Below are 19,064 nucleotides of genomic sequence, written 5' to 3'. Positions count from 1 at the left end.
CATACACCATGACCAAGTGGGCTTTATCCCAGGGATGCAAGGGTTCTTCAATATCCGCAAATCAATCAATGTAATTCACCACATTAACAAATTGAAAAATAAAAGCCATATGATTATCTCAATAGATGCAGAGAAGGCCTTTGACAAAATTCAACATCCATTTATGATAAAAACTCTCCAGAAAGCAGGAATAGAAGGAACATACCTCAACATAATAAAAGCTATATATGACAAACCCACAGCAAACATTATCCTCAATGGTGAAAAATTGAAAGCATTTCCTCTAAAGTCAGGAAAAAGACAAGGGTGTCCACTTTCACCGCTACTATTCAACATAGTTCTGGAAGTTTTGGCCACAGCAATTAGAGCAGAAAAAGAAATAAAAGGACTCCAAATTGGAAAAGAAGAAGTAAAACTCTCACTGTTCGCAGATGACATGATCCTCTACATGGAAAACCCTAAAGATTCCACCAGAAAATTACTAGAGCTAATCAATGAATATAGTAAAGTTGCAGGATATAAAATCAACACACAGAAATCCCTTGCATTCCTATACACGAATAATGAGAAAGTAGAAAAAGAAATTAAGGAAACAATTCCATTCACCATTGCAACGAAAAGAATAAAATACTTAGGAATATATCTACCTAAAGAAACTAAAGACCTATATATAGACAACTATAAAACACTGGTGAAAGCAATCAAAGAGGACACTAATAGATGGAGAAATATACCATGTTCATGGATCGGAAGAATCAATATAGTGAAAATGAGTATACTACCCAAAGCAATTTACAAATTCAATGCAATCCCTGTCAAGCTACCAGCCACATTTTTCACAGAACTAGAACAAATAATTTCAAGATTTGTATGGAAATACAAAAAACCTCGAATAGCCAAAGCAATCTTGAGAAAGAAGAATGGAACTGGAGGAATCAACTTGCCTGACTTCAGGCTCTACTACAAAGCCACAGTCATCAAGACAGTATGGTACTGGCACAAAGACAGACATATAGATCAATGGGACAAAATAGAAAGCCCAGAGATAAATCCACACACATATGGACACCTTATCTTTGACAAAGGAGGCAAGAATATACAATGGAGTAAAGACAATCTCTTTAACAAGTGGTGCTGGGAAAACTGGTCAACCACTTGTAAAAGAATGAAACTAGATCACTTTCTATCACCGTACACAAAAATAAACTCAAAATGGATTAAAGATCTAAATGTAAGATCAGAAACTATAAAACTCCTGGAGGAGAACATAGGCAAAACACTCTCAGACATAAATCACAGCAGGATCCTCTATGATCCACCTCCCAGAATTCTGGAAATAAAAGCAAAAATAAACAAATGGGATCTAATTAAAATTAAAAGCTTCTGTACAACAAAGGAAAATATAAGCAAGGTGAAAAGACAGCCTTCTGAATGGGAGAAAATAATAGCAACTGAAACAACTGACAAACAACTAATCTCAAAAATATACAAGCAACTTCTGCAGCTCAATTCCAGAAAAATAAACGACCCAATCAAAAAATGGGCCAAAGAACTAAGTAGACATTTCTCCAAAGAAGACATATGGATGGCTAACAAACACATGAAAAGATGTTCAACATCACTCATTATTAGAGAAATGCAAATCAAAACCACAATGAGGTACCACTTCACACCAGTCAGAATGGCTGCGATCCAAAAATCTGCAAGCAATAAATGCTGGAGAGGGTGTGGAGAAAAGGGAACCCTCCTACACTGTTGGTGGGAATGCAAACTAGTACAGCCACTATGGAGAACAGTGTGGAGATTCCTTAAAAAACTGGAAATAGAACTACCTTATGACCCAGCAATCCCACTTCTGGGCATACACACCGAGGAAACCAGAATTGAAAGAGACACATGTACCCCAATGTTCATCGCAGCACTGTTTACAATAGCCAGGACATGGAAACAACCTAGATGTCCATCAGCAGATGAATGGATAAGAAAGCTGTGGTACATATACACAATGGAGTATTACTCAGCCGTTAAAAAGAATTCATTTGAATCAGTTCTGATGAGATGGGTGAAACTGGAGCCAATTATACAGAGTGAAGTAAGCCAGAAAGAAAAACACCAATACAGTATACTAACACATATATATGGAATTTAGGAAGATGGCAATGACGACCCTGTATGCAAGACAGCAAAAAAGACACAGATGTGTATACCAGACTTTTGGACTCAGAGGGAGAGGGAGAGGGTGGGATGATTTGGGAGAATGGGAATTATAACATGTATACTGTCATGTAAGAATTGAATTGCCAGTCCATGTCTGACATAGGGTGCAGCTTGCTTGGGGCTGGTGCATGGGGATGACCCAGAGAGATGTTGTGGGGAGGGAGGTGGGAGGGGGGTTCATGTTTGGGAACGCATGTAAGAATTAAAGATTTTAAAATTTAAAAAAAATAAAAAATTAAAAAAAAAAAGAGTCAAGGAAGACAGATTCTCTAATAATCAAGACTTGTAAAACTGCTTAAAACACAAAAAGGGGGACATGGGTAGAAGTAAACTATATACAGAGCAAGAAGATAAAAAATTTGATAGGGCACTGATTAAGATAGTACAGGTTTAGATGAAAAAACAATCAAAATTTCTCACTTATTACTTCACTTCTCTCTTCTTTAAAGGATGACAGTGAGAAAAGACTGGAGTCAAAAGCTGTAATCAAGATCGCTGGGAGAAATATCAACAACCTCAGACATGCAGACGACACCACTCTAGTGACAGAAAGCAAAGAGGAATTAAAGCCTCTTGATGAAGGTGAAAGAGGAGAGTGAAAAAGCTGGCTTAAAACTCAACACTCAAAAAACTAAGATCTTGGCATCCAGTCCCATCATTTCATGGCAAATTGATGGGGGAAAAATGGAAAGTGACAGACTTTATTTTCTTGGGCTCCAAAAGCACTGCAGATGGTGACTGAAGCCATGAAATTAAAAGACACTTGCTCCTTGGAAGGAAAACTGTGACAAACCTAGACAGTGTCTTAAAAAGCAGAGACATCACTTTGCTGACAAAGGTCTATATAGTCAAAGCTACGGCTTTTCCAGTAGTCATGTACAGATGTGAGAGTTGGACCATAAAGAAATCTGAGCACTGAAGCACTGATGCTTTCAAATTGTGGTGCTGGAGAAGACCCTTGAGAGTCCCTTGGACAGCAAGGAGATCAAACCAATCAATCCTAGAGGAAATCAATCCTGAATATTCATTGGAAAGACTGATGCTGAAGCTTCAATAATTTGGCCACCTGATGCAAAGAGCCGACTCATTGAAAAAAACCCTGAAGCTAGGAAAAATTGAAGGAAGGAAAGGAGGGGATGGCAGAGGATGGGATGGTTGGATGGCATCACCAACTCAATGGACATGAGTTTGAGCAAACTCTGGTAGATAGTGAAGGGAAGACTGGTGTGCTGTAGTCCATGGGGTTGCAGAGCTGGACACGACTGAGTGACTAAACAACAAGTGAGAAGAGGCAGAATTAGCACTGAAATAAGGACACTGAAGAGCAAAGTAAGTGAGAAGGATATACAGGAGTTCAGGTTGCTCTGCATGAGGTCTGGCCTCGATGACTCGATGGCTTTTCCTGGGAGGACTTCCATCTGGCTTTAGGCATCCATTCCATGCTGTGCTACCTTGTTGTAACATCACCATTTGTATAACTAATTCCTACTCACTTAGAAGGTCAAATCTTTGAGCATAAGCATTGTACTCTCTGTTCACTGTTGAAGCCTCAGTGCCTATCCTAGCACAAAGTTCCCAATAAATATGAGTTTCATTAATTCCTTAAATACAAATCAAGATACTAAGAAAACTTGCAAATTAGTATATTGATCCACCCAAAGGGAACATTAAAAATCACAGAAGATTAGAAAAGTAAATGATAGAGAGCAGACGATTGCCTGATTTTACAAAAGTACAAGAAATATTTGGTAAATTGTTCACTGATGTATTCTGTTGTTGATTTCAGGCCAAACTCTATACTGAATAACTGAACAGAGACTTTGTATGTTCTTCAGAAAATAAGCTGTGAGCAACAGGGGCCAACATGGGTTCACCTAGCCAGCCAGCCAGATTTTCTTGTCTAGGGTTAGTGAACATTTTAGAAAACTATCAGAAATTTTGATTTTTTTCAAAGCATTGAACAAAGGCTTGTCTGATGTCTTTATTGACAGCAGCCTGCACATAACAGATACTTGATGAAAGTGGATTTGGCAAATGATTGCAAAGAGTATTAACTGGATCATTTCCTTCCAACGTTTTTTGTGTTTTTCTTTCTTTTATTCATCCATGTTCCTCTCCTTAACAGACACATTTCTTCTTACCTGCCAGGATTGCTAACCCTTTGCTGAAATTAAAGTGCTATGGCACACTTGGGATAATTACAGGATTTGAGAATTTCTTTACATCAAACATTGGGCAAGAAGGAAGCTTGGTTTCATCTATCAATTTTTCCTTGGAGAAGAATGAAACAGGTTCAGGGAAACAAGGAGTTGGATGCAACAGCTCAAGACGAGGAGCTCTGTCTTTCTTTCCTTGATTATATTTCTTGCATCACTTCCAAATCAAATCACAGTTGCATGTCCATCACCATTTGCTACCCTGGTGTCTGTATAGAAAAAAAATGAAAAAATCAATCTGATGAGTTTATAATACTAAAGGGATTGAATGTTCTATTGCCACAGGGCTTTCATACTAAAGGAAGATGTGAGAGGGTAACTAACCTATTTTTAAAAGGTCTAGACAATGATGTGCATTCAGACAAACTTAAACTCACTTTCTCCCATTCTTTGACACAAACAAATGCTCTGGGCAGGTCTACAGAACATACACACACACCACTCACACTCATTAAGTCACAGAAAGTCCTGCATGAATTCTGTCTCCCTTGGCTATGGATGCTTGAGTATAAAAGTACTCAAATGGGACTGAGGAGGTTTAGGTCCTTGTCTCAACTCTTCTACTGTGAAGGTGTCTAATTCTGAGCAAGTCACTCCCTTCCCTGGACTCTAGTTTCCTTATAAAGTGAAATGAATTTAGCACAAGAAATGGAGCTGTTAGAAGGCTGAAGGAACAAGCTCCAGGCCAGTCTCTTGGAAAGTCTCCAGACCAAAAAAGAACTGACTGCCTAAGGAAGCTGCTACCCTTGCAGCCACCACTAGATACCTGCTGGCCTGCGTCTCATGGGGCAGCATTCACTCACTGCACAGCAGCAACCTATGAACCCCAGCCGAGCTGCAGAACAGGCATTAACACCAGTAATCCAGAGATCACGGTCAGCTGCCCCTATACCCACCAATTACTGACAGCCAAAAGGCTAGAAAGTGAACTCTGGAATCTGCTTTTAGAAAAATCACACTCTAGCTAGCTAGCACAACCAGGAACTGGAGGTAAGAGACCCTTTCTTCAATTCACCCTTCAAATCTCATACAAGGGAAACCTGGTGAAATCTACACCAAATCCAGTTCCTTAGTTGCAAGCAAACCTTGGGAATGCAGGTTTTAGCTTCCTAACTTGTGTGATACATATGAGCACATAGAAGAGATTATGATGAATGCTGAATGTTAAAAATAATCTCTAGCACTGGTATGTCTTGATAATACAAATAGCTCTTTCAGGAGCTAACAAGTTCCCATCACTGGAGATGTACAAGCAGAAACAAGACAATCTACTGGGAGGATGAAACTGTTTTTGACCAGTAATTTGCACACCTTGCAGTAATTTGCACACCTTGCAGTAATTTGCACACCTTGCTGCATATGACCTTAAATCACTGGTCCCATTTCCAAAGATTCTGGTTAGGTGGGCTGTGGTTAGTCCCAGCAATCAATATTTTTAAAATTATTCCACATGATTTTGAGGTATGGCTGGACTCAGGGACACTCAGCCACAATGGCCAAGGTAATTTCCAGCCCTAATATATAAATCCTTGCATCTAGACCTTTCAGTTCAGTTGCTCAGTTGTGTCCAACTCTTTGTGACCCCATGAATTGCAGCACGCCAGGCCTCCCTGTCCACCACCAACTCCCAGAGTTTACTCACTCATGTCCATCAAGTCTGTGATGCCATCCAGCCATCTCATCCTCTGTCATCCCCTTCTCCTCCTGCCCCCAATCCCTCCCAGCATCAGATCTTTTCCAATGAGCCAACTCTTCACATCAGGTGGCCAAAGTATTGGAGTTTCAGCTTTAGCATCAGTCCTTCCAATGAACACCCAGGGCTGATGTCCTTTAGGATGGACTGGTTGGACCTCCTTGCAGTCCAAGGGACTCTCAAGAGTCTTCCCCAACACCACAATTCAAACGCATCAACTCTTCGGTGCTCAGCTTTCTTCACAGTCCATCTCTCACATTCATACATGATACTGGAAAAACCATAGCCTTGACTAGACTGACCTTTGTTGGCAAAGTAATGTCTCTGCTTTTTAATATGCTATCTAGGTTGGTCATAACTTTTCTTCCAAGGAGTAAGCGTCTTTTAATTTCATGGCTGCAATCACCATCTGCAGTGATTTTGGAGCCCAAAAAAGTAAAGTCTGACACTGTTTCCACTGTTTCCCCATCTATTCCCATGAAGTGATGGGACCAGATGCCATGATCTTCGTTTTCTGAATGCTGAGCTTTAAGCCAACTTTTTCACTCTCCTCTTTCACTTTCATCAAGGGGCTTTTTAGGACTATACAATTGTATGCACGATACACTACTATTACAAGAACTCAAATGTTATTTTCAGAGGAACACAGATCCTTGAGAAATCCCACAGTGTAAACTGGGATGTTATTCTCTTGTCTTATATGAAAAGAATCTGGTTATCAACTATTTTGTGGCAATAGATTAGTGCCAAGGATACACTAACTGAAGACATTCTTTCATATGAAGAATTCATGACAATAGTATGCTGAGGTAATTTGCTGTTTCCTATGAAGTATTTATAGACCAATAGAATGGAGAAGTGCACTGGAGAAGGAAATGGCAACCCACTCCAATGTTCTTGCCTGGAGAATCCCAGGGTCGGGGGAGCCTGGTGGGCTGCCGTCTATGAGGTCGCACAGAGTTGGACACGACTGAAGCAACTTAGAAGCAGCAACAGCAGCAGAAGCAGCAGCAGAATGGAGAAAAGACTGCTCAGGTGTTCCTTTGTGAAAGGCTTTAAAAAACTAATTTTATTTATTTTTGGCTGCACTGGGTCTTCATTGCTGTGCTGGCTTTTCTCTGGCTGTGATGTGTTCAGCTGCAGTGGGCAGGCTTCTTACTGCAGTGGCTTCTTCTGTCACTGAGCATGGTTTCTAGGGTGCGAGGGCTTCAGTAGTTGCAGATCCTAGGCTTACAGCATAGACTCAATAGTTGTGGTACACTGGCTTAGATGCATTGCACCATGTGGGATTTTCCCAGATCAGAGATCAAGCACTTGTCTCTTGCATTGGCAGTCAGATTCTTTACCATGAGCCACCAGGGAAGATCTATGAAAACGCATTTTAAAATTTTGCTTTTTCTTTTTGTTTCTGGTGAATAAATTCATCCAGATGGGATCTGGGGATTTATCCTCTGCACACATATAAAATTCAGTGCACCTGTATGCTTGCCTTTGAAGGGCTGGTAAACATTTATATTTGTTGTTCTGATCAGCCAAGCAAGTTTTATTACTGGTATTATAATCAGTGAACAGTATGAAAAGGCAAAAAGATAGGAAACTGAAAGATGAACTCCACAGGTCGGTAGGCGCCCAATATGCTACCGGAGATCAGTGGAGAAATAACTCCAGAAAGAATGAAGGGATGGACCCAAAGCAAAAACAACACCCGGTTGTGGATGTGACTAGTGATGGAAGCTAAGTCCGATGCTGTAAAGAGTAATATTGCATAGGAACCTGGAATGTTAGGTCCACGAATCAAGGTGAATTGGAAGTGGTCAAACAGGAGATGGCAAGAGTGAATGTCGACATTTTAGAATCAGCAAACTAAAATGGACTGCAATGGGTGAATTTCACTCAGAAGACCATTATATCTACTACTGTGGGCAAGAATCCCTTAGAAGAAATGGAGTAGCCCTCACAGTCAACAAAAGAATTTGAAATGCAGTACTTGGGTGCAATCTCAAAAACGACAGAATGATCTCTGTTCATTTCCAAGGCAAACCATTCAATAGCACAGTAATCCAAGTCTATGTCCCGACCAGTAACCCTGAAGAAGCTGAAATCAAATGGTTCTATGAAGACCTACAAGATCTTCTAGAACTAATACCCAAAAAAGATGTCCTTTTTATATATGGGACTGGAATGCAAAAGTAGGAAGTCAAGAAACACCTGGAGTACAAGGCAAATTTGGCCTTGGAATATGGAATGAAGCAGGACAAAGGCTAATAGAGTTTTGCCAAAATGCACTGGTCATAGCAAACACCCTCTTCCAGCAACACAAGAGAAGTCTCTACACATGGACATCACCAGATGGTCAACACCGAAATCAGATTGATTATGTTTTTTGCAGCCAGAGATGGAGAAGCTCTACACAGTCAGCAGAAACAAGACCGAGAGCTGACTGTGGCTCAGATGATGAACTCCTTATTGTCAAATTCAGACTTAAATTGAAGAAAGTAGGGAAAACCACTAGACTATTCAGGTATGACCTAAATCAAATCCCTTACAATTACACTGTGGAAGTGAGAAATAGATGTAAGGGCCTAGATCTGATAGACAGAGTGCCTGATGAATTATGGATGGAGGTTCATGACATTGTACAGGAGGCAGGGATGAAGACCATCCCCAAGAAAAAGAAAGGAAAAATGGTTGTCTGATGAGGCCTTACAAACAGCTATGAAAAGAAGAGAAGCAAAAAGGCAAAGGAGAAAAGGAAAGATGTACCCATTTGAATGCAGAATTCCAAAGTATAGCAAGGAGAGATAAGAAAGCCGCCTTCAGTGATCAATGTAAAGAAATAGAGGAAAACTATACAATGGGAAAGACTAGATATCTCTTCGAGAAAATTAGAGCTAACAAGGGAACATTTCATGCAAAGATGGGCACAATAAAGGGCAGAAATGGTATGGACCTAACAGAAGCAGAAGATATTAAGAAGAGGTGGCAAGAATACACAGAATAACTATACAAAAGAGATCTTCATGACCCAGATAACCATGACAGTGTGATCACTTACCTAGAGCCAGACATCCTGGAAAGCAAAGTCAAGTGGGCCTTAGGAAACATCTCTATGAACAAAGCTAGTGGAGGTGAGTAATTCCAGTTGAGCTATTTCAGATCCTGAAAGATGATGCTGTGAAAGTGCTGCACTCAAAATGCCGGCAAATTTGGAAAATTCAGCAGTGGCCACAGGACTGGAAAAGGTCAGTTTTCATTCCAATCCCAAAGAAAGGCAATGCCAAAGAATGCTTAAACTACCACACAATTGCACTCATTTCACACCCTAGCAAAGTAATGCTCAAAATTCTCCAAGCCAGGCTTCAACAGTACGTGAACCATAAGCTTCCAGGTGTTCAGTCTGATTTAGAAAAGGCAGAGGAACAGAGGTCAAATTGCCAATATCTGCTGGATCATTAAAAAAGCAAGAGAATTCCAGAAAAACATTTACTTCTGCTTTATTGACTATGCCAAAGCCTTTGACTATGTGGATCAAAACAAACTATGGAAAATTCTGAAAGAGATGAGAATACCAGACCACCTTACCTGCCTCCTGAGAAATCTGTATGCAGGTCAAGAAGCAAGAGTTAGAACTGAACATGGAACAGACTTGTTCCCAATTGGGAAAAGAGTAGGTCAAGGCTGTATATTGTCACCCTACTTAGTAAACTTATATGCAGAGTACATCATGAGAAATGCCGGACTGGATGAAGCATAAGATGGAATCAAGATTGCTGGGAGAAATATCAATAACTTCAGAGATGCAGATGACACCACCCTTATGGCAGAAAGTAAAGAAGAACTAAAGAGCCTCTTGATGAAAGTGAAAGAGGAGAGTGAAAAAGTTGGCTTAAAACTCAACATTCAGAAAACTAAGATCATGGCATCCAGTCCTATCACTTCATGACAAATAGATGGGGAAACAGTGGAAACAGTGAGAGACTTTATTTTGGGGGGGCTCCAAAATCACTGCAGATGGTGACTGCAGCCATGAAATTAAAAGATGCTTGTTCCTTGGAAGAAAAGTTATGACCAATCTAGACAGCATATTAAAAAGCAGAGACATTACTTTACTGTCAAAGGTCTGTATAGTGAAAGCTATGGTTTTTCCAGTAGTCATGTATGAATGTGAGAGTTGGATCATAAGGAAAGCTGAGCACTGAAGAACTGATGCTTTTGAACTGTGGTGTTGGAGTCTTTTTTTTTTTTTTTACTTTATTTTACTTTACAATACTGGTGAGAGTCCCTTGGACAGCAAAGAGATCAAACCAGTCAATCCTAAAGGAAATTATTCCTCAATACTCATTGGAAGGACTAATGCTGTATCTCCAATACTTTGGCCACCTGATGGGAAGAACTGGCTCAATGGAAAAGACCCTGATGCTGGGAAAGATTGAAGGCAGGAGGAGAAGGGGATAACAGAGGATCAGATGGTCGAATGGCACCACCAACATGATGGACATGAGTTTGAGCAAGCTCTGGGGATTGGTCACGGACAGGGAAGTGTTGAGTGCTGCAGTCCATGGGGTTGCAAAGATTCAGACACGACTGAGTGACTGGACTGAAAGAAAGATCTGTGTTGAAATACTGCCCTATGGAACTGTAAGATCCTAAATTTATTCAAGCAACTAAGTCTGTTGTAATTTGTCACAACAGCAATGGAAAAATAAAACACCCAATATATTTTTTGTCCATTATTCCCATTTCATCACAGAGTATAAGGGGCTGATTTCTCGACAATAATCAACAAAATAATCAACAAAAATTTAACTGTTTTTAACAAAAGAAAGTTTAGGTGAAGCAGGAAGAACAGGTGAAGTAGTTTGTAGCTGAAGGTATGACTCAACCAAAAATGGGACCTTGAGGAAGCTCTCAAATTTTCTGATGTTTAATATTATCAGATACTGGGAATAAGAAGGCTTGCTTATTTTATAGAATAGTTGAAAATATCAAGTTTCAAAAGGGATATGAATATACTTTGTATATATTATACTCTGTAAAGAACCATACTGGTCATTATTTTTTCTCCAAGAAAATAAATGTATTTCCACTCTCATTTGTTCAACTTACAGCAGGAATGTTATCCCCCAACATTCATTCTTTCCTTCTGGTTTTATACAAGACTCTTCCAACTTTTAGTTGGGAATATGGCAATCAAGCCACACACTCCAGCTTCCTTTGTTGTCAGGCTTGGTCATGTGACTGCATTCTAACTCAGGGGACAGTGATAAATGAAGTATGCAAACTTCAGATGATTCCCTTAAAAGGAGGACATTGCCTTCTGCTTCTTCCTGTCCTGTTCCCATGGGCTGGAACTGCTGTGGCAGCACAAAGTTAGCACTCACAAATGAGAGCACCATGCCAGGTCAGGGTGGTCAACAATGCACCCATTCATTCACGTGTCATCATGGCAACAGTGGAGTAGAGAAACTACAACAAAAAACCACATGATCTTCAAAGCCTAAGGTATTTACCATCAGCCCTTTACAGATAAAGCTTACTGGCCCCTGCCCTAAGTAATAGTAAATCAACAAAATAGATGAAATCTAGGTCCACAGGCAACATCCTAAAGCAGATATACTCTTCCCCTCTGACAACCTACCAGCATGGATTTTTATGTGAATCAATTTTCTGTTGTTTAATACACGACTTTATCAATTACAGTGGGCATGGTAAACTAGAAATAGTAATAGTAATAATGACGATGATGAAAACAGTTAACACTTATATGGTTTGTGCTTACTACACAAACCATATATGTGCTTACTACATTCTAAGACTCTTCTAGGTATGTATGTGTAATGTATCCACACCCACATTTCAAGATCATGGTAATTCTATGAATTACCATTTTTTTATTCCCACTTGACAGATGAGGAAACTGAGGCCCAGTAGTTAGGTAACTTTTCCAAGGTCATACCAAAAAAGTGATGGAAGCGGAATTGAGATCCTAATCTATTCAGCACTAGCATCTCTGCTCTTACACATCTATTTGATTCCCTTTTGGTTAATCACAACTGTTTCACTTTGACTGAGAACAAATCTTAGGATCAATCATCCTCAAATTCTGTTTTTTGTTTTTTTTTTTAAAAAACAGGAGACCTATTAGTAACAATAGCTTAACCCCCAAATGACATGTGCTGGGTTAGTATTGGGAATATCAATAGCAGTTTGTTTCACAAGGGCTTCCTCTGTGGCTCAGCAGGTAAAGAATCTGCCTGCAATGCAGGAGACCTGGGTTCAATCCCTGGGTTGGGAAGACCCCCTGGAGAAGGGAAAGGCTACTCATTCTAGTATCCTGGCCTGGAGAATTCCATGGACTATATAGTCCATGGGGTCACAAAGCGTTGGACACGACTGAGCGACTTTCACTTCACTTTTCATTAAACAAAATGTATTTTGTATTGTATACCTCTTTAGACTGAGAAGAAGCTGAAATATTATACAAATCTTCTTATTTGAATTAGGGTAATCTATTTGGAAATAAAGATGGTAAAAGTTTAAAGTGATAAAATGAAGCCTGAGAATTCATGATTTATTACATTAAGGAATGCAGAATCTGAAATTATTGTGTGCTTACTAAGTACTTGAAAGGGAAGAGGATACTTAAAGTCCTAACTATCTACAAGATGTTTTTAAAATTTGAAACAGATTCACGAAAATTGAACCAGTTGCTTAAAGTCAAAGAAATCAGTGAAACTCAGATCATTTTTTACCCCAAGCCAAGATTCTTCATGCTACAAAATCTTTAAGAGAACAAACCAATCAACAAACAAAAACACACCTTAGTCATTTGAGGCAAGAAAAAGTTTGAGAATGAGATAGATTCGTATTTACAGCTTCCATGAATAATAAAGCAGGCACTTCAGAGACCATAATGCACAAGACTGACCCAAGGCTGATCAAATGTCTACAAGAAAACAGAAAAAAAAAAAAAAGGAAAGAAAAATTGACCAATACTGATGGCATGGAAGAAATCAAAATTAAAAGCTAAAAGTCAGAGCCCCATGATGAGTACCAGATCATGAAAAAGAAAAGTTACATCTGTGAGGAAACTGTTGAGCTTTAAAGAAACTTACTCTCTCAACTGGTATATCTATTTTCACTGTCAAGAAGGAGATTAGTTGCTAATAAGCTCTTTATTATTGATTTCTTTAAGCCTTGAAGTTCCCTTAGAGATGGAGACTATGATAGGATGAGCTTCATTACAATTGTGAGGTTAAATGCAAGATACTGTGGTTGCCTCAGTCAACTAAAAAGAAATGGACTGTAGAATTAACTCATTATGTATTATATCATTCCAAAGTTCCATACTGCCTAGAATGAATCAGTAAGGAGAAAATAAAGCATTATTATCCTTCAAAAATCAATCTGAACCAAAGACTCTCCAAGCCTTTTGGAGATCATCTATTCATTTTATAGACGAGAAATCAAAATTTCCAGGAAAGACTTAGGTGATGTGATTTCTTGGCCTTCAAGCATGAAATGAAGGTTCCCAAGCCTATTTTAAAATTCATAGCATGGCTGTATGCTATCTGGAGCTGATTTTGTTTGAGCCATGGATCAGCATTCTGGGATGGTCAGGAGGAAATATTGGTGCATATAATGCATACAGAAGTGAAATTCCCCATAAGTGAACAGACTGTTACCTGCTTGGTGTGGTCAAAGAATAGGAATTTGTGTAGAGCAACATGGGACAAAAAGTGGCAAAATGTGGCTGGAAAAATAAGCTATGTCCCAGTCACCAGGTGTTTTATAGACTACAACTGGGAAGTTGGATTGTTTTTCTAAGTGCCATTCTGGTCATTGGAGGAATTTTGATAGGAAGATGATGTAGTTAATTTCAATCATTCATCTACTCATTCATTTTGTAAGCAAGCATAGTTTCAGGCTCTGAGGAAGCAATGAGATACATTCCTAGCCCAGGAGAACCTCAAAGCCTATTGGAGGAGACAAAGCTATAAAATGTAATACAAAGTAGCAATAAAGCTTGGAGAGGCAGGGAAAAGCCTACAGAGAAAAGAATGGTTAAATGCATCCTTCGGTCACCAAAGTCTAGTTTTCAAAATTATTCTTCATGAGACCAGACCTCCAGCGTAGTAGAGTTATGTTCAACTCAGATTCTGACAATAGCAGCTGCCTCCAGCTGTATACTAAGAATAATTGTACAGCATTGTGGAAACTCAGTAGGACAGAATTTTGTGATGTATGAGGATCTCTAGAACAGAATGATGGCACATTTCTACTTTTAGAAAACAGCCTATGGAAGGAAAACACAAGAAAGAAAGAGATCTTCTAGCTAGAAGGGCTCCATAGAGCATTTCAGAGCTTCATAAACTACTTTGAAATTTCACCTATATCATTTGGGAAGTAGACAATGGACATAGTTTTTATCTTCTAGAAAAATTACATCATGGCAGCACCTCAACTCAGCTTCTGAATGAAGAAATATCTTCTATCACGGCTATTCTTTCTTGCTACTCTCAAGTATTAATTTCTTCTTTTAGTTCAAAGTTCTCAAGGAGGAATTTCATAAACTAGTGATAATTTTTTTTTTCTTATAGAGTTTTTGTAAGGATTAAACAGGAAAACATTCTTCCTGTATTTGTGGTGGGTGGGGTGATGGCATTCTAGGAATTTTGGAGATTTGAAGAAGTCTGGACACCCTCTCAGGACACCTCCAACAGATTTCTTCTCCTAAGGCAGACAACTACTGAAGTTGGAAACTTAGTGCAGCTTGAAGGGAGGGAGCAAGGTCCAGGATCAGACAGAAGGAGGTCGAAATTTTCCACTTCTGGGCTGCATGAGACACGAGGCCCCAATTAAAGAGGGACCTGGGATGATTAGCAAGAGTTTCCCAGAAAGAACTTGTCCTATAAGCTCTTAAGGGTCTGAAGAGGAAGGACAGAGCAGATCAGAGCTCGCCCATATGAACACTCACCCTTCAAAGAAAACGGGGAATAAGTTGAGTTCCCTTGTACAATAAAGCTGGGAAAAAACAGACCTTTATAGCTGATGAGAAGGGAAAGAATGGGGCGTGCGTGAGATGCCTTGAGAGATGACTAACGAAACAGAATGCTTGCTAGTATGATCAACAGTGCCCAGTGAGCAATGAGCCCTAAGACACAGATTCTACTGGGCTTAGGAAACATCATTGCTGTAAGTGACAGAGTTGTGTTTACCTGAGCCTCAGTGAATGACGTGAAGAAAAATGACCTAATTCAGGACCCTGTCTGAGAGGAAGAATATAGAAATATAGAGACAGTCAAGAGCAAGAACTTCTGGGGAAACAAAACTACTGAAATAGACAGATGGCGGGTGGTAAAAAAAAAATAATAATAATAAATGAAATTTGATCACAGCACAAATAACACTGTATCTATGAAATGTTAACTTTATCACAAAGTTTAGTAGATGAACTGAATAAGTTCATGGCATTTTCAGATAACAATGAAAAAACAGCATTTATCATCCCATTTATGTAAAATTTGTAGGAAGGAAGGAAGGTAGAGGAGGAAGAAAGAGACATGATGAGAAAAAAAAAATCCTCATCAAAATCTTAATGGTAGTTTTCTCAAGATAACCTGAACTTTGTGCTTTCTTTAAACTTTTGGGTACCATATGAATTATATCAGATGAAATATAATCAAAATCTACAATCAAAATTCTATTTGTATAGAATAAAAATTATTAGCATTACAGGTGCTATTGTATCCCACAGCACAGAAGACTAAAACGATAAGCAATAAGATAGTTTGGCTTTTCTGCAAAGGCCATTCCTCTCTCAAAAGGCCTGGATACTACACAAGGCACTGATGAGCATCTGAACTGAGGGGCCAGCACAATGGGGCAGCAGCATGGACAGGGTTTTGTTCCCTTTACTCCCACCACCTCAGTGGGACCACTTGACCCTACCCTCAACTGCGGCTCATAGTTGTTGTTCCGTCACTAAGTGTGTCCGACTCTTTGTGATCACATGGACTGCAGCACGCCAGGATCCCCTGTTCTTCACTATCTCCTGGAGTTTGCTCAAATTCATGTCCATTGAGTGGGTGATGCCTTCCAGCCATCTCATCCTCTGCTTACTATGCATGAATACATAGGCACTGATTCACACACACACACTGTGCGCATATTTCTCAGTGATCTTAAGAGAGAAAACACTATTGCAGGATCTAACTTCACTGGCTATTCAAAATAAGAATCATTGCATACATCATTAGAAGAATTAAACTTTATCTCATTTTTAAAAGGTTATTAAAATTTACAGCTTAAGAATATATATCACTGATTGAATTCTGGACCAAAAAATGAATACAGCTAATCATAAAACAGCAATTCCCTTATGATATGCTGCTCATGCACATAGATATTTGTTTTTGCCAACCCTCAGAATTTGGAGACTAAACTGTAGTGACACTTAATGACATACTTTATAAGCAACAGAAATTGATCAAAAAAGACAATTGCCAGTAATTACTGTGAAAGTGAAGTTGCTCAGTCATGTCCAACTCTGCAACCCCATGGACTATAGCCCACCAGCCTCCTCTGAGTCCATGGAATTTTCCAGGCAAGAATACTGGAGTGGGTTGCCATTTCCTTCTCCAGGGGATCTTCCTGACCAAGGGATCAAACCTGAGTCTCCCACATTGCAGGTACACTCCTCAACATCTGAGCCACCCAGGAAGTAATACTGATTGTAAATGTCTCTAAGTGGAAATAAGACAAAGGCAGACAATTTGAATGAGATTATTTAAAAAAACAAACTCTACTCTGGAAGATTGCAACTTGTCTCAGATCAATTGATGGCAAAGCCCATTGGTCTTGAAGCTGCATCTACCTTAAACTGATTGAAAAAGAACACTTAGCTAGAGAGGAACCCAGCAAACTGCACCTCCCACAAACAGGGAGAGAGAGATGCCACTCCCAGTAATTACCAGCAGGTATTTCTGCAAAGTACTTTACAGGAGATATGCCCTTCTTCTACAAAATTAGAGACATATTTATAGAGCAAACATTGGTTAAAATAGAGAGTATTAGAGATGGTATTTAAAGTCTAAACTTTAAATAAATACATACAAAGATGCTGGACAGCAAGGAGATCAAACCAGTCAATCCTAAAGGAAATCAACACTGAATATTCACTCGAAGGATTGATGGTGAAGTTCCAATATTGTGGCCATCTGATGCAAAAAAACTGACTCACTGGAAAAAAACTCTGATGTTGGGAAAGATTGAAGGCAAGAGGAGAAGGTCACCACACAGGATGAAATGGTTGGATGGCATTGCCAACTCAATGGACATGAGTTTTAGCAAATGCCAGGAGATAGTGAAGGACAGGGAAGCCTGACATGCTACAGTCCATGGGGTTGCAAAGAGTCAGACACGACTTTAGTGACTGAACAACAGAACGAAGATGCTGGAAGCTCTGCATATTTGGTAAAGGCCCTAATATAAAGGCTACTCCAGCACAGGAGAGTATGGGACCCACAGAATTGTGTAGCTCATTTGTACTATTATTTGATCTATCATGACTCTCTTTCTTATAAAATATTTTCCCTTACTGTGGGGAACACTTCCCTTGTAGTTTGAGTGTGGTTGACTTTGCCTCCCACCTTTCCACAGGTCATTCATCCTGGGATTAGCCAAAGAGCACTCCATGCATCTGAGCTTAATGATCAGATCACTGTGGCCCCATCAGATCATCTCTAACATTTGTTGTGTGGATAACTGAAGAGAGAGCATCAGTCTTGTTCTGTAGTCAACAGCTTGAAAGTGAAGTCACTCAGTCATGTCTGACTCTTTGTGAACCCATGGACTGTAGCCTACCAGGCCCCTCTGTCCATGGGATTTTCCAGGCAATAGTACTGGAATGGATTGCCATTTTCTTCAAGAGCTTGAAGTACCATCTAAATCTTCAGTTTCTGGTCACTATCATTCCTGCTACCAGGGGAAGAAAGCTAATAAAAATGAAGTTCACACTGAAAAAAAAAAAAAGAGTAAAGATGGCTCAGACAGTAAAGAATCTGTCTGCAATGCAGGAGACCCAAGTTTAATCCCTGGGTCGGGAAGATTCCCTGGAGAAGGGAATGGCTACCCACTCCAGTGTTCTTGCCTGGAGAATTCCATGGATAAAGGAGCTAGGTGGGTTGCAGGTATGGGATCAAAAAGAAAGAGGGAGGAAATTAGAAAAAGAAAAGAGAGGAGCCAGGGAGGAAAGAAACAAATGGAGAGAGAGATAAAAAGAAGAAGTTGCTCGGGAATCTCATCAGAGCACAAAGATGCAGCCATGTCTAAGTCTTGTTTGGTCATGGAGCTCTAAGATACATAACCTAAAAGAGCTCTTCTTAAAAGTTAAAGTAATCTGAGGTTCACATATATTATTTGAAGCTCAAATGATACAGCATGAGATGAAAATATTAGCCCTGAAGTTACAAAGCAATATTTGAAAACCAATAAATAAAAAAAAACTCATTAGAAAAGTTAAAATTCAGTTGCCCACACTGTTTAGAGTTTTACCATTTTCAAGGGAGACTTGAAGTAAATTGCATAGTAGAAAAATATAGAACTATAATTTATAGTAGCCATATCTTATTTATGTAATTATAGCTAGTTGTAGAGAATGCTAGATAAAACTCTAAAGTTCTTCTCATAGACCAAAGATTAGCATGAGATTATATTAAATTTCCAATTTGTTCAACCAAGAATACAAAAACATAGCAGATGTAGGCTGGAAATACAGGGCAGGTACAGTTGCAGCATTTCTAATCATGTTTGGTCTCAGCCCTCGTAAGACATTCAGTAGCTAATCACATTGTCCTTATGAACTAGGATCTTCCCAAGTGTAAGAAATTCAATTCTTGCTGTCCCACTGCCATCTTAGACTTCTCTTTTCAGAAAGG

This window comes from Capra hircus, chromosome 26, assembly GCF_001704415.2.
Source record: "Capra hircus breed San Clemente chromosome 26, ASM170441v1, whole genome shotgun sequence".
In the NCBI taxonomy this organism is placed as follows: Eukaryota; Metazoa; Chordata; class Mammalia; order Artiodactyla; family Bovidae; genus Capra; species Capra hircus.
Note: the sequence above shows the minus strand (reverse complement) of the source record.